The sequence below is a fragment of the Mugil cephalus genome, chromosome 3, assembly GCF_022458985.1.
Source record: "Mugil cephalus isolate CIBA_MC_2020 chromosome 3, CIBA_Mcephalus_1.1, whole genome shotgun sequence".
NCBI classification, from domain to species: domain Eukaryota; kingdom Metazoa; phylum Chordata; class Actinopteri; order Mugiliformes; family Mugilidae; genus Mugil; species Mugil cephalus.
This window is the reverse complement of record NC_061772.1, coordinates 21820392-21834947: the sequence shown is the minus strand read 5'-3', so window position 1 is coordinate 21834947 and position 14556 is coordinate 21820392. Positions and strand designations below refer to the sequence as shown.

The 14556-nt window shown below is 39.5% G+C and overlaps 1 protein-coding gene across 1 annotated transcript in view; it reads left to right on the top strand.

Moving 5' to 3' along the window:
- The first annotated feature begins 1995 nt into the window (after positions 1 to 1995).
- The window catches only part of itga11a (integrin, alpha 11a), a 60778-nt gene continuing 48217 nt past the window's right edge, over positions 1996 to 14556 (top strand). Inside the window, exons 1-4 of the mRNA XM_047581598.1 lie at positions 1996 to 2030; positions 2800 to 2860; positions 7933 to 8070; positions 8163 to 8273. The gene's annotated coding sequence lies outside the window, so the exon portion shown is untranslated. The remainder of the gene's footprint in view (positions 2031 to 2799; positions 2861 to 7932; positions 8071 to 8162; positions 8274 to 14556) is intronic.

The window sequence follows — 14556 nt, the reverse complement described above, 5'->3', positions numbered from 1 at the left end:
TCTGGAACAATACTATTTCCTGTGTCTGTATTGTATATTGTGGGTGAGGGGAGAATGTCTTCTGTGGAATGCTACAGCTGATTGTGGAATCATTTCCCTTTTCATTAAAGTCTGATGAGAGTTTGGCATTTAAAAGAACACAACACATATTTGTTAGACCTCTCTACTGCACACAGGGCCAAGTTTGAAACTTACATGTTATGCCGTAATACAGATCCATGTTTCCAATTTACACCATTAAATAGGTGTGGGGGGAAAATACATCATCCGCAGGGCAACACTGGGAACCTGCAGACCTGGAGGAGCCACCATGTCTCATATGTTCCACCATATGTCTACACGCTCCTATTCAAAGAGAGAGAGGTGGAAAAAGAGAACAGAAAATCATAATTGGAGGCACTGTGCGTGGATGTCAAACACGTTCATTTTAATAAACAACAGCAGTCACTGTCCGGCTTTGCTCTATGCTTGACATCAATCATTCTTTTCTTTTCCAGTGAATTATACCAAGTCTGTTTTGGATTAGGGATTTCAACTCCTTGTTTACTTGTCTCAGACAGCTTTACAACCACAAGGAATCCATCAAAATTAACAGCTTGCTGCCATCTTGTGGTAGAATGGTAACATTACCTCAAAAGGATACGGGCAAAGTCAGTGAAATAGTTTTTGTTTTAAGACAAAATAACAACAATTATTCACTAATGTAGAGTATATTTATATTATATAAAGCAACAACAACAATAAAAAAAATATATCACTCTACGAGAGATTTAAAGAAAACCCAACCACTGCAATTTGCATAATGGTTTGGAAAATGAGTTTGTTCTATTTTTACCAAATTAGATGGAAGAAACTGACGCACTATAAGCATTTAACTGGGGAATTATGCTTTATTAATACTTTTTGGGATATATAAAACTCAAAATTTATTTTTATTTATAAATCTGACACTAAAGCTGGGATTCCATTTCCATTTAAATCCAGTTATGTTTGAATTATATCATGTTGCAGATATAAGTTTGTAGCCACATTTAGAGATAAATGCTAAAATAACACGTTTTTGAGAACGGGCACTGGTCAATGGCAAAAGCAGATCTACAAATAGTAGCTCATTTGACAATACTTACTGTTATTTTGAAGACGATTTTAACTAATTTCCTTGGTAAAAAAAATAAAAAATACTATTGCGCTGATTGCGTCCAGAGATGATCATCTTCAATCAAAGATGGCGACCGGACGTGACATATGATACGTTCACGGTGATGACAAAAGTTGGAATTTTTACTTTTTTAGCTTTTGTCTCAGGTTGTTAGCCGAGTCCTCAAGCTGCCCGTGTTGACTGTTAAACAGCGGTAGGTGTTGCCAAACGATATTTTTCTTGTTTTAGCCTTGTGTTGCGTAGTATTTAACATCATAGCAAACTAAAAATAACTTTTAAAAAGTAGAAAGAAATGCTAAAAACTGAAAAATAGTTTGTGTCTTACGCTATCATTTAGCAAGTTTAGCATCTAGTTAGCTTGCTAATAATTTAAGCCACACGAGCTAATGTTATTAATGTTAACCATGTAAGGGCAAGTAACCATATATGTTAAATTCACTAATCTTGATTCACTCCATGAAAATAAAAAAAAATGTCCAAGTTGTTGAATAAGTGCCCTATAAAGCTGCTTACAATCAGAACAGGATTTTATAAATAGTTTTTGTTGAAGCATCGTTCATAGTCCTGCAGGAATTGTAATTTAGTGTATACATAACTGTATCTAGCTTTTTAAATCCAAATGTTAGGCAACAACACTTTGATATTTCAGATGACCAAGGCTAGCAAACCCTCAAGATGCACATTTTGCATAGGCTTGCAGATTGAATTAGGCGTCTTTCATCCAGCCAACTCATATTTATAGATTTATTAAGATTACCTGTTGTTAAATTTTCAGAATCAAACAAAGATCTATCTGTCTCTCTGAATACTAATAATGTGTCTTCGCTTTCTAGAAACCTGAACCTCTGCCAGCAGAAGCCACAATACACTGGTACGTGATCATTATCCCCGTTGACGCACATTGGTGTTCAGAGGAATCCCACATGATTCATTCTCTAACTTAAGTGCGAGGCAGCGATATTATTACATTGGTATTATTTAATCCATCCGCTCAGCAGATGACTGCTACGAAAGATAGAACACAATAATCAGATGCAACCAACCACTGTGCTGCTGCCTCAAGCTGGCTGCCTCTCATAGAAAATAGGAAAAGACGTGCAAGAGGTTCGCCTAGGGGCTGCTGCTCCTTAACCCATCAGCTGACGCACCATTCGAAAAACCACACTGTAATAACAGTCAGAGGAATGACTAATCTTCCAGGCTCAATGCTGCTTGTAGAGGCAACCCAGTAAATGAAGTGTTAAAGCAATTTAATGCTTAAAGTGAAGCTTTGGACACATTGGGTTGAAATGTCACATGTGGCATCCCAGAAACCGAGCTGTACAAAAAATGAATCTGCAATTTTAGTTATTGCTAGAATTTCTACTTAATCAATCAGGACATACTGTATATGCACTAACATGTTCTTTTCTAATCTGGAGGAATAGCTCTAAATTGGTACTAATAACTATAACATCCTCCACAACAGACCCTTGTGTTGTAAGCCACACTGGGCCACGGAAATTGAAATCGATCCAAACTAAATATATCTCAGTGCATATCCACAGGTGGCGCTGTGCTTCTGTGACCTGAAATGTGGGCGAGCCCACAAAGTCGTCTGTTTTTCTTTTCATACTTATGTTTTACTGGCCTTCTGACAGCAGAGGGAGAGAGAGCGACAGGAATGGTGCAAGAGAAAGAACATGATGATATGCAGCAAAGGTATGTGGTCTGAGTTTTATATGGCGTGCACTGAAACCAACTCAACCGTCAGGATGGCCGAGTTCTTATTTATAGTAATGAGCAATTCCCACCGTTAGCCCAACTTTCTCTGTGTCTCCTTTGTACCCTGAGTGAGCCCCCTCCTCCTTCGTATCCTCTAACACTAGACCACCGCATGATTTCCCCTCACAGAAATCGTTGCTCTAGTGGAACATTTAATGCACAGGGGCTCAAATTTCGGCTTCCCCAGTGCACAGTACAGTGTTCCAGCCAGCCACAGTCTGCACACAAACCGCTCCGTCTATCTGAGGCAAAGTGAAGAGGAAGAATATCAGGGGAGGGTATGCATTGGACCATAAAGAAATGTGTAGAGCCAAAGAAGGCAGCTGATGGAGCGAAGGTCTACGGAAACAAGTCAAAAAAGCGAGTGATTGGGTTTTAAATCAATAAATGTTCCACACTCCAGATTTCTCAAAAGCGCGTCACACTTTGTGAAGGTGATGAATAGCTCGACCATGAACAGACACTTCCACGGTTTATTCACTCAGGACACGAACCTATTGCTCCAGTCTCGCCGTCTCTTAAAGTCATTTTCCACCGGCCTCTCATTTACTCTATTTTTTCACCTGCTGGTCATTGGGGCAGATTTAGAGTCCTCTGCTGAAAAAAGCTGCTTTCACTCCAAGACTTTCCAAGAGTATGAATCATGTCAGTGTTAAGGTGAGATGCTTCAGCACCTCTTCTATTGTCCTAAAGTCCCTACTTTTTATTTTTTTTGTAATGACATTAGTAACTGTGAAAAGATTCAGAAAGATTAATAAAGTCATTAATTATAAATCGTGATGTTTAAGGAGTGAAGACAATCAGTAATTTAGGGTTTTGTGTTTCTCCCATTTGGAAAAAGACCCCAACTGAGTAACCAGACGCATGAACACATTCTTTCCTTATTTCTTTCTCTTTGTCATTGTATATCTGCTTCCTTTCGATCATACACATCCACCACACACAGAGTCTGCAAAACAACACACTCACATTAAGTCAGTGACAGCAGTACAAAGGCTTAACATGTGGTAGCACTTAACCAGACCTTTCCAATCCAGTAGACGTAAAATAAAGAAGAAAATGACTGGAAATTGCACCCTGCTCCAATATGACAGAAGAAAGAGATACCTTGCTCCATATATTTAATCAGGTTCTGGTATAAATACTTGACAGAAAAAAAGAAACTTCTACACTGCTCTAGTTCAGTCCTTTTATCTTTACGACAGCCAAAGACTATATATTTTGGTCTCGTAAAATTCAATAAGCAAGGGGAAAACACATTCAAATGCCCTGAGTCCCTGAACACCATTCACCGAACTGATCGGGTGAGTCTGTCTGGCAAGCACTGGACATTTGAATATTCCTTTGGTCAGCTCTATTCCCACCAATGAGTCTAAAGTGCATTTTATGTCCATTTTATGTCCATTTGGGGCCAAGTTAAAGGGTACCACACCAGCTTGTTTCTTTATATCTATATGCCCTGAAGCTGCTGAGACAGGTATATATATTACAGATAGCTCAGATATTCAACAATTCATAGAGAAATATGATCGACAAGAAAGATGGATATTATTATTATTAATCATCCATGAATCACAAGTCAACAACAAAGTTAATCTTCCTGTTGTATAGGGATGTCCTGGTACCTCTTTTTTTTTACAAATACTAATATCTTGTACAGGCACATTGCTGTGAGGCAAAATGTGCTTTGATTCCGTGCTCGTCATCTGTTCCTCTGATTAGAAGCCTGTGACGCGTGGCCTCAGCAGGAATCACAGCTCAATTTTCTCCTCAAATGGAGTCAGATTAGACAGCGTCCTTTTCAGGAGTACCCAATTGTAAGCAGTGAAATTGTCAGGGAGATCACATTTGGAATCAAACTTTCCCAGATGCAGCCTCAATGAGAAACTGTAGCATCATGCCACATGCCTTTGCTCGTCTCAGCAGGTCGGTGAGGAGATTTTTAAGCCTGGTTGGACTGAATATCTGAATATCTTTTAGGCAAGTGTAAGACGGTAAATTCGTATGGTGATGTCCTTTGAAAAAATCCTCGTTTTTGTTTCGCTCCTCTGTTGAGATGATGGTCTAACAAAAACAGAGGTGGTGTTGAAGTGGTTGTGTGGTCTTCCTATCTCAAAAGCAGCACGGACACACAGGGTAGCCCCCAGTTGAGCACTAAGTCCAATGCTCTTTCTTCAATTAGTGCAGCTCCCACCATTGCTTACACAGATTGTTGGCCAGCCTGACATTTTCACTCCCAAGCTTAGCACTAACAGACTGTGGCTTATCATAAAAACCATGGAATGCTATTGAACCTTTGGCCGTATGCTGCCAACAGTGAAAGCAAAAGACTCCTTAATCGTGTTTCCCTACTCTTGAGGGTCAAAAATCAGGTCAGTTAACTTGAAAGCTTAAAAATATCTGAAGAAAAACCAACATTTCTGACAGATTTATTTGTGATTTGTAAAAAAAAAAAAAAAAAAGTCCTTTTCTGTTAACTTGTATTTCTGCTCTGTGACTCCTGTTTTTTGTTAATGTTGCATGGTTTGTATCTGATATACTAGAATCCAGACTGCTTGGGTTTGATTGCACCCCAACTTTCCTCTTGACTGTGTTTGATTGAGTTGGTAATCAAACGAGGAACACATACAGTAAAAAGCCTGATTACTGCCAGCCGCCTGAAACCAGTGGCATATTTCTACCACATGGAACAAATACACACTGTTGTTCAGTCTCTGCATTTGCTTTGATTCGGGAGGAAGTGAAGTAATCTAGATACATTTTTTGTACAGTGGAGGTACTGGATCATATTAAAACCTCCTTGGAAGACACAATTATACACAGAAATACATGAAACTACACAATCAGAACCTTACTCCAGGTGATGTGGTCCCTGAATACATTATGGGCATTTATGTTCCGTGGAAGAGAGTCTGAGCACGCTTGCTCAAAATGTTGGTGAATTAATCACTGAGAAAATAAACATTTCAAATAGCTGATTCCGACTGACGAATGAGAAAAACGCAAACAGTTGGAGAGTCTGTTGTTGTCCAATAGCAGGAGACATGCTTGATGGAAAACAGATTAAACACGTTTTGTTTTGAAAGTTTGAGTAAAACTGTCCATCCGCAATCAGCCTTGCTTTATGAGGGTGTATTTCCCCCCTAATGCTTCAATGTGTTAGAGCTAATAGCGCACATGCACTCTGACATCTGTGTGGAAACAGCTGGTGTTAGGAACGAGCATTTGAAGCTGCGACAGAGAGATTACAACCACACTAATTGCATGAAAGGCCTGCGTTTTTTTTTGGGTTGAAGACCAATGATCTAATTCTTTAAATCTGGTGTTCTGGTTGGGTTTCTCTGTTCAATGCACAAGCCACAACAACAGTTTATGAAACTAAGAAACCCTGTTTACAACCAGAAATCTTCAGGTGCATAACTAGAGTAAATGCTCGTAAACCGCGTAACTGTACAGGGAGTACCCGCTTTCGACCTCCACGGGGGGGGCATATTTACCTGCTCCTGGCAGGAGAAAGACACTCAGCATGCAGGGACCCTGCAGGTCTGGAACCTGCCTCAGGAATGGTGCCGTCCCCTTACAGTAAATCACCGAGCAGTAGGGGTTGTTGAAAATGTTACAAAGTCTGAATTGGTATTTCCAGCAAAACATCTCATTCCTGGACACCAGCTGTTTGGCAGAGTAAAAAATGGGGCACCAGCCTGACATACGTGCAGCATGTCCTGGTCGCTTTTGGTGCTGGTAGCTATGCTGGGTTTCAGTGGTTCATTTTCAGACTGTGCAATGTTCATTAAGTATTTTTAAAGACTTTTTTTGCCCCTTTTTCCATTTAGTAGAGTATTTTTGAGACCACCTACTCCAACAAGCATCAGCAAGTGGTCCTGGCATGCTAACTGCTTTGTGCTTTCCTGTAAAGATGGTCAGACATTGGACATCTTTACACTAAATTCCACTTTCAGGAGAATCAACAGCAAAGTGGCTTGATTTCATTTATTTTTGTACATAATTGTTTTGTGTTTGTTTTCTGTCAACTCTCTCGACACCAACATCTGACATTCGTATTTTAGTGGCAAGCACTAATGTCCATGCATGAGGATAATAGCTTAGAGATTTTTAATCAAGAAACTGTGAGAGTAACACATCACAATATGGTTGGTTAACATTTTTTTGTGTGTTTTACGAATTTGCTAGTCGGGCTAACCTGGTGCTGTGGAGCAGGGTTAATCACAGGGCTAAATTAGCATGTTGTGGCAGTTTAAAACACGCTCAATATTCATCTCTTATTTGGCTAAAGAGCACATTCAGTACGTCTGTATGTTAGTGTGTCTGTTAATCTCTTGGTGTTTAGCTGTAGTGGTGTTTCCTTATGTGTTTTTCTTCGAAATTTCTGCTGCCATTGACCATTAGGCGAACCGATTTAGCCCATTGTCTGCTAACTCGTAGAGTGCTGCTTAGTCCTTCTGTAAGAATTTCCGTTATATATTTTAGTATATAGTAAGTGCTCCAATGCTTGTGGCTTGGCATTTATGTGATTTCTTGTTCTTTTGTGAATAAGATAACTTTGCAAAAAGGCTTTGTGCTGGGAATGGCGAGGGCATTAACAGGTCGCTGCTGCTTGTGATTCAAGGCCTTCAGCGCTCTGTTCACATCTTTCACTGCTATATTTACAGTCATTTATGTCACAATGTCACTTTTCTGCTCGTGAATGGCGAGAATAAGCTTTTATGGAAGAATGAGCTAGCGGTAAGGTGTGCAGCCTTTTGTAATAAAAACACATGTTTCAAGCCACACCATACTGTAGCTTTAGTTATTTGTTTAAAAACTGATCTAGTGTGTAAATCTTGTCTTTTGGACAATTAATATATTCTCTTACCTTTTATTTTGTAGCTAACTTGTGGTTTTTGCTGTAAAAGCTAAATTTCCCCACAGGGATCAATCAAGCCTAATCTTATTTTAAAAATAGATATAAAGATAAATGAAAAAACCTTCTTCTTCTTCCTCCTCCTCAGGACCAGAGTGTAGCAAAGTGGACTTCAATTCTTAATCATGTACACATGAAGATCCTGTGTCCCCTCGGTGTTCGTCTCTACAATGAACTGCAGGGACAAGGACAAGTGGTCAAGAGCTGCTGCATTAACCGGGTCAAAGTAAGCATTGTGTCTGTGGACATGTGTCTGTGGACATGGGACATTTTTTTTTCTTTTAATTTATGCCTGTTGAATTCATTTTTCCTCCAAAGACTCTACCTGGCCGACACACTTTGGTGAAAAGGTTGGACGTCCAGTGAACATCCCCAGGTACAAGATGGGAGAATGCACAGCCAAGCCAGAGAAAGCCGATCCAACCATCTGTGAGTTGCACAAGATTTTACTTAAAATCATAAATAAACCGTGCAAATACAGATATGGCATCCACGAGCAGAACATAAAGCAGAGTTTTCTTTGAATGAACTATGTAAAACAAACAAAAACAACTACGCTCCTGCAGGTTCAGAATAAATGGAATAATAGAATAAAAACTAATTACAATATATTTTTTCCACAATTGCATTGCCTCACAGTTTAATGATTAGATTAGAGATTAGTTCATGTCCATTTCACATCACCAAAATATTTTTCCACCTATCATCACTACAACTCACTGAATTTGATTAAAAATCCATGGTCTCTTTTCGCCACATTACCGCTAGCTCATTCTTCCTGTGTGAACGCCCCTTAAGCATCGAATGCAACTTATTCTCCTGGAGAGGCCCCTCACCCACAATCAGCCTTGGCAGATGTTTTTAAACACAATGCACAGCCCAGATTATAACTGCATTAAAGCCCATTTAGGGCAAACACCTTCTGCTCGCCAAATGAAATAGTTATTTAAAAAATACAAACATAGTTAGAGAAACTGAATCTGTCTTCTCTTGAGTAAATGAACTGCCAAGCCTGGTACGATAATAAACAGAGGGTTTAAACCCTCATTGGAACAGTAGCTGTCAGGGTGTAAAACAACAGAAAATCCCGTCACACATAGACTTTCCCTTCGGAAACACCACGCCACACGATGTGTCGCGTTAACCGTTGATGTGCTGTCATGAGGTTTGCATTTAAAAGGTCTGCGAGAGAGGCTTAACTTGGTGTTTGAGTGGTCAACCTGCAACAGATAATTGCCTATAAGCTTTATGAAACCTAATAATTACAAGCAGAAAATTGGAGACATTTTGGTTTTCCGTTGAGATCCAGAAAGGAGAAAAAAGCCCCGAACAGTTTTTCCATCTGTCCCACAATGAACGTAAATCCAAATGCAATGAAACAGGAGTATGTGTTCTCTCATGATGAAGACATGACTTAGGTAGAAGTTTATGTTAGGCCACAAGACCGTATGACTTAAGTCTCTGTTAAAATTGTGAGGTGTGTGATTGGATCTAGGGTTGTGGTGAGTTACTGTAATTATTTATTTTTTACGTGTCTGCCCTGCACTACAAGAGTGTGGCGTGCACAAGAGAGCGATTGTAGATCATACAGTATATACTATCTCTCACTCAAAAACAAATATTATTACATCCGTTATTGGGAAACAGATTGTGAAAATATCTTCGCTGACATACAGCACATTAGGTCTGTGGAAGTAACTTCACAGGGGCTCCAGGGCTATGTGTTTAAACTGGGTGTCGAGAGATGGCTTTGCCTTGAATCTGGATGTGTGAGCTTTGCGGCGTTCCATTGTCGTCCATCTTGTGGCGTGTGGCTTTAGTTTCCACATTAGTCTATTTCCCACTATTGCTACTGGCACAACTCAACTTGCACACAGCTCTGCCAGAGATCTGGAAAAGTTAGCATGACTCACTCAAGCTCAGACAGAAACATTCACTTCTCTCATTCGCTGTATGAAGCTCTTTAATGTATTCATTTTTACTATACAGTATACTGGTATTTTCCATCAGTATTCAACTACTAATGAGATAGTATCAGTTACCAAATAATGAGACAAAGCAGTCAAACTGCGTCCTAGTGACATAAGTAAAGTTAATATTGGTGAAAAAACTTTCATCTTTGATCCCTGTGATAATTCCGACTGAGTTTCCCTCTTAAACAGAGGTGGGCCTCCACACTGGCCAAATACGCTGAGCAGAATCCTCTGAAAATGAAATTAATGTATTCATTTCACCCTAAAAATATTAACTGGCTCATAATGTAGTGTCAGTGGCACTGTCGTTTGGACATTTAAGGAAAACTTGAGATGTTAGTGTGTCCAGAAACGTTACATTAAGATTGATAAGACGGCCGGTACTTCGATGAAAAATTATGGAAGTCAAGCTAGACTTAGACAGACTTCAATGATCCACAAGGGACATTATTTTGTCACGGTAGCTTCGTTGCACATAAAAGTGAACACTCTTAAAAACCACAAGAAAGATAAAATAAAATTAGATTCAAATAAAATAAAAATAAGTACAACAAACTAAAATAAAATAACAGTGTAATCAAAAACAAATGTACGGTATTAGCATTATGAACAAATATACAAAAGTAGTTATCAAAACAGTGCCGTAGGCGATGCGGTTGTTTGGCCAGTTGCATAGCAACAGCAGCATAGATCGTATCATCGCATGGTGTTTCCTTGTCACTGAAAGAGGGATGTAAACGCCAACGGAGTGTGTCCGCCAGTTGAGTCCCAAAAACCGGGCACAGACGTACTGTGGTCTTAGGAAGCAGGTCTCCAAAGCACTTCTCATGACACACTATCCCAGCTGTCATCGGGCGAGAGGCGGGGTACACCCTGGACAGGTTGTCAAGTCTATCGCAGGGCTCACACAAATATTCACTGTTTTTGATCTACACCAACAAACCATGATTGATTTTTTTCTTCAAATAGTGGCTGCTTCAACGATTGCCTCTCAAGATACATGGCTACGTGTAGAATAAAAAGTCACCACAGTAGTTATCTTAAGAAGCGGAAACAACAACAGCATTAAACAACATTTACTTTTGGAACAACAACAAAAAAGCTACTTCCTGAACAAAGTAACTACAGCTCTGGTAGAACAGGTACTTACAATATGTCATTATATCGTTCTCTCAATACTTCCTCTCATCCATCTCCAGAAAATGGTCACATTGTAAATTTACCAGTCTTCCAATGTTGTTATTTTCAATTTCCTAGCAATAATTGTGGGCGGAACAGTAGTGGTGTAGTGGTTAGCGCTGACGACTCGCAGCAAGAAGTTTCTGGGTTTTCTCCGGGTGCTTGGACATCTACGACCAATTTAGAATCACTAATTAGCATGTCTTTGGACTGTGGGAGTCCAAGTGAATGTGAATGGTTGTTTCTCTGTTTGTCAACCCTGTGATAGACTGGCGACCTCTCCGGGGTGTACCCCGCCTCTCGCCTGACAACAGCCGGATTAGGCTCCGGCTCTGTTGCAACTCTCTCGAGGAGAAGTAGCCATACAAGATGAAAATGAGTTCTAACAGTGGGTGAAGCTATTGCGTTAAACAAGACAGCCGTGAGAGCTTTGAAGTGGGCTAGCTTTCTTTTCCTTTAAGCATGTTCATTTATTAAGCATACATCTATCTACTTTTATTTGTTTCTGCTAACCTTAATACACTGTAGCTGAGGCGATATACCTCACCGGATGGGGGGCCTTGTGTATTTCTTGCTCACTCACCTGTATATGTGGTTTCACCTGTACATAGGTTTTCATCTGTAAATGTTGTCCATATGCTATAAAACCAACCTGTACCATATCACTTATATACCACACTATTTATGTCATCTGAGCTGCCTCTGACCTCCTAGGGAATCTTGTGACAAACTTCGATGCCTAGATCATAAAACATCTAGGGTTTACAGGAAACATTTGAATGCAAAATAAATAAATAACAAGACGCACTGCTTTTAATGACAAGTGACAAGTATGCAGGGTAGAAAAAATCACTAATTGAATGGTGACACTAATTAAATTCTCCTCAGTTCGACAAATTCTCTATGAAGTACACAACCCACTGTGTGTTCTTTTTACTGTCGGTATGAGTGCTTGGTGACATTTGATTTAATTAGACGAGAGTTCATGACAGGAATAATTAGAAAGCAAATCAATGATGGGCGTAAGATGCCTGTTTTTGTTGCCATTTCTGCTTATTTACCTCTGAAATTAACAGAAACTCTGTCGTTCCCTAAAGATACCACAATGACTTGCACATAATGATATGTGGGATGCGTGACATGTTTCCACTTCAGCTTGGCTGTGGGTAGACTGTCTTTGAAGGTTAAAACCAAAGATCTCAGATTGAGTTTACATCCATGATAGACTGTTTATTCAAAATGCCATCTTTAGAAAACATCCCCTGAGCATATAAAGAACAGCCAAAGCAATGATTGTTTCTGCTTAACACACACATGAGGAAAAGAGACCTCAGCTATGTTTATTTACTCATCAAAAGTATAAGCTTGCTTACATGTGGAATGCACACACACCACTTTCCTACAACAGAGGAATCATTTTGATTCGAATGCATCTTCATAATGCACACTAACAGCAAAAGGGATTTAAAGACAAACTGTGACCCCAAAAAACTAATTCAAAAAACAGAGTCTGCATTCTGTAGAGTAATAGGATTTCTGCATGGCGGCCCAAAAACCACTGAATTTCTCTCAGCCTGCACTCTGTCACTCAAGTTCTCCTCATCCAAACGGCTCACATTGCTTTCATTTGTATTGCTTCATCACTGGTTCACCATCTCCTCGAACTGGTGAAAGACAATTTAATGTGTTCGGAAAAACAAAAAGCTCAGTTTAAATATGTAACCTTATTTCCCGGTTTAACTATAGAAACTGACGCTATGTATTTAATTAGTTCCTGCTCTGCTGAAATCTGAGCTGGTGTAGCATCGTCTTAAGCACAAACTTGTGCAACTTTAGGTTTTCCCTCTGCTGTTTTCTTGAAAATTACTGAATTCTGATTTTACAAATCTCAGTTTAATGCTTAATGTTTTATACCAACCATACATTGGTGCAAATAATCCATTTGAAACATTTTGTTGTGTGCATGTGTACAGAAGAAAATCCATTTTTGTTGTTACAATCAATATATATCAATGTTTGGTTGGTGAAAGAACAGTTAGAGTTACCATTAAGGTACATGTGGTGCTTTCAGTTGTAATTAAACCAGAAAGGGGATTAGTCTCTTCTAACCCTACACCAGCTGAACCAGTGGTGTTTGAATGAAATAAGTACCACAGAGTTATAGACAGTGGGCATAAGCCTTCATTGTGTCATAGTATTATGTCACCAAAGGATAAATCTTCAGCCAATAAATACCAGTGAGGAACAAAGTTAATGCTAACTGTACCCTTTGCGTAGAGACTAAAGCCAGATGTTAAGTCCACTGTATGTGGCATAACGATTGTTCTTATATTCAGTGCTGTATTTACATTTTAGTGACCTTTTCATAATAAAATTGGTGATAATGCACGCACATCGTAACGTTAAGGCATGTTAACCAGTCATTTTAAACTGAAAAAACATGTGTGTGCAATAGAGGGGGTCTCACTTGGTTCACGTATCCTGCGGCACATAATGCCTGACCGAGAGCTCTTCTCAACACTTTCTCCAGGTTAATGGTTTGTGCAGGGCTACTTGCTGGAACAGTACAGAAATCTCTCCCTGCTGTCCTCACACCAGATGATATGGCCAGAAAACAAGCTCCTGGAACAGAAACAATGTTTGAGAAAGTTCCTTGGAGGACTTTGTGTGAGCGGTCTATTGCCTAAAAAACATTTATTGTTTTATCCTGCTCCTGTCTTACTTGGCTGTTATTGATGGAAAGTCACATCTCCACGGGCAGTAAGCCTCACAAGTACAGCTGAACGTTTGAGGAACAATTTCCAAGAAATATATTGGACAGTAACAGAGAAGCTGTACATGACTTCTGAAAACTAGAAATGGTGTGGAGAATCCATGTTGAACTTCTAGTATCAATAGATGGTTTGGGCTTCATGTCCAGAACCTGATCCCACAGATGGTTCATTGTCTTGCTTCTTCAGATCCCTTTTACTTTGGGGAAATCCGTCCTCTGAGAAAAGGAACATGTAAAAGAGAAGCAGAAAAACAACAATAACAACAAAAGCTCAACAAAAGTTCACAACAAAAGCCTTTGTGTCTGTCTGGCTTTGGTATGTTGGGCTTAGGGAAAAACAACTTTTATTCTAAAGAGTATTTATAGACAGCACAATTTACATTCAAAGGGTTTCCATTCAGTTTCACTGATTTTGTTGCGTTATTAATCTGGTTTTGCAAGCAATCAATTGATGTAACTTTAAAATGCCGTCAACCTGCCTTTTAATGAACTTCATATCCCAAAGTGTCAAAATACTATAAAAAATTTGAAGATGTTATATTTGAGTTTGAGTGGCCCTTAAAAAAACATATCTATTCGCAAACCATTCAACTCTGAACTTTGCTGTTGAACCTGTGATGACGTCTTAGACAGAAGCAGTTGAACAAAGTCCCAGAAACTGGCCTTGAATCTCTGTTGTCTGATAGGTGCCGGGTCTTAACACGAGGCACGCACGCCGCCTGAGCTCTGATGAGGGTTGGCCATTTGCTTCTTTTTGTCTAATCCCAGAGGATTTGTCCCATTCTAG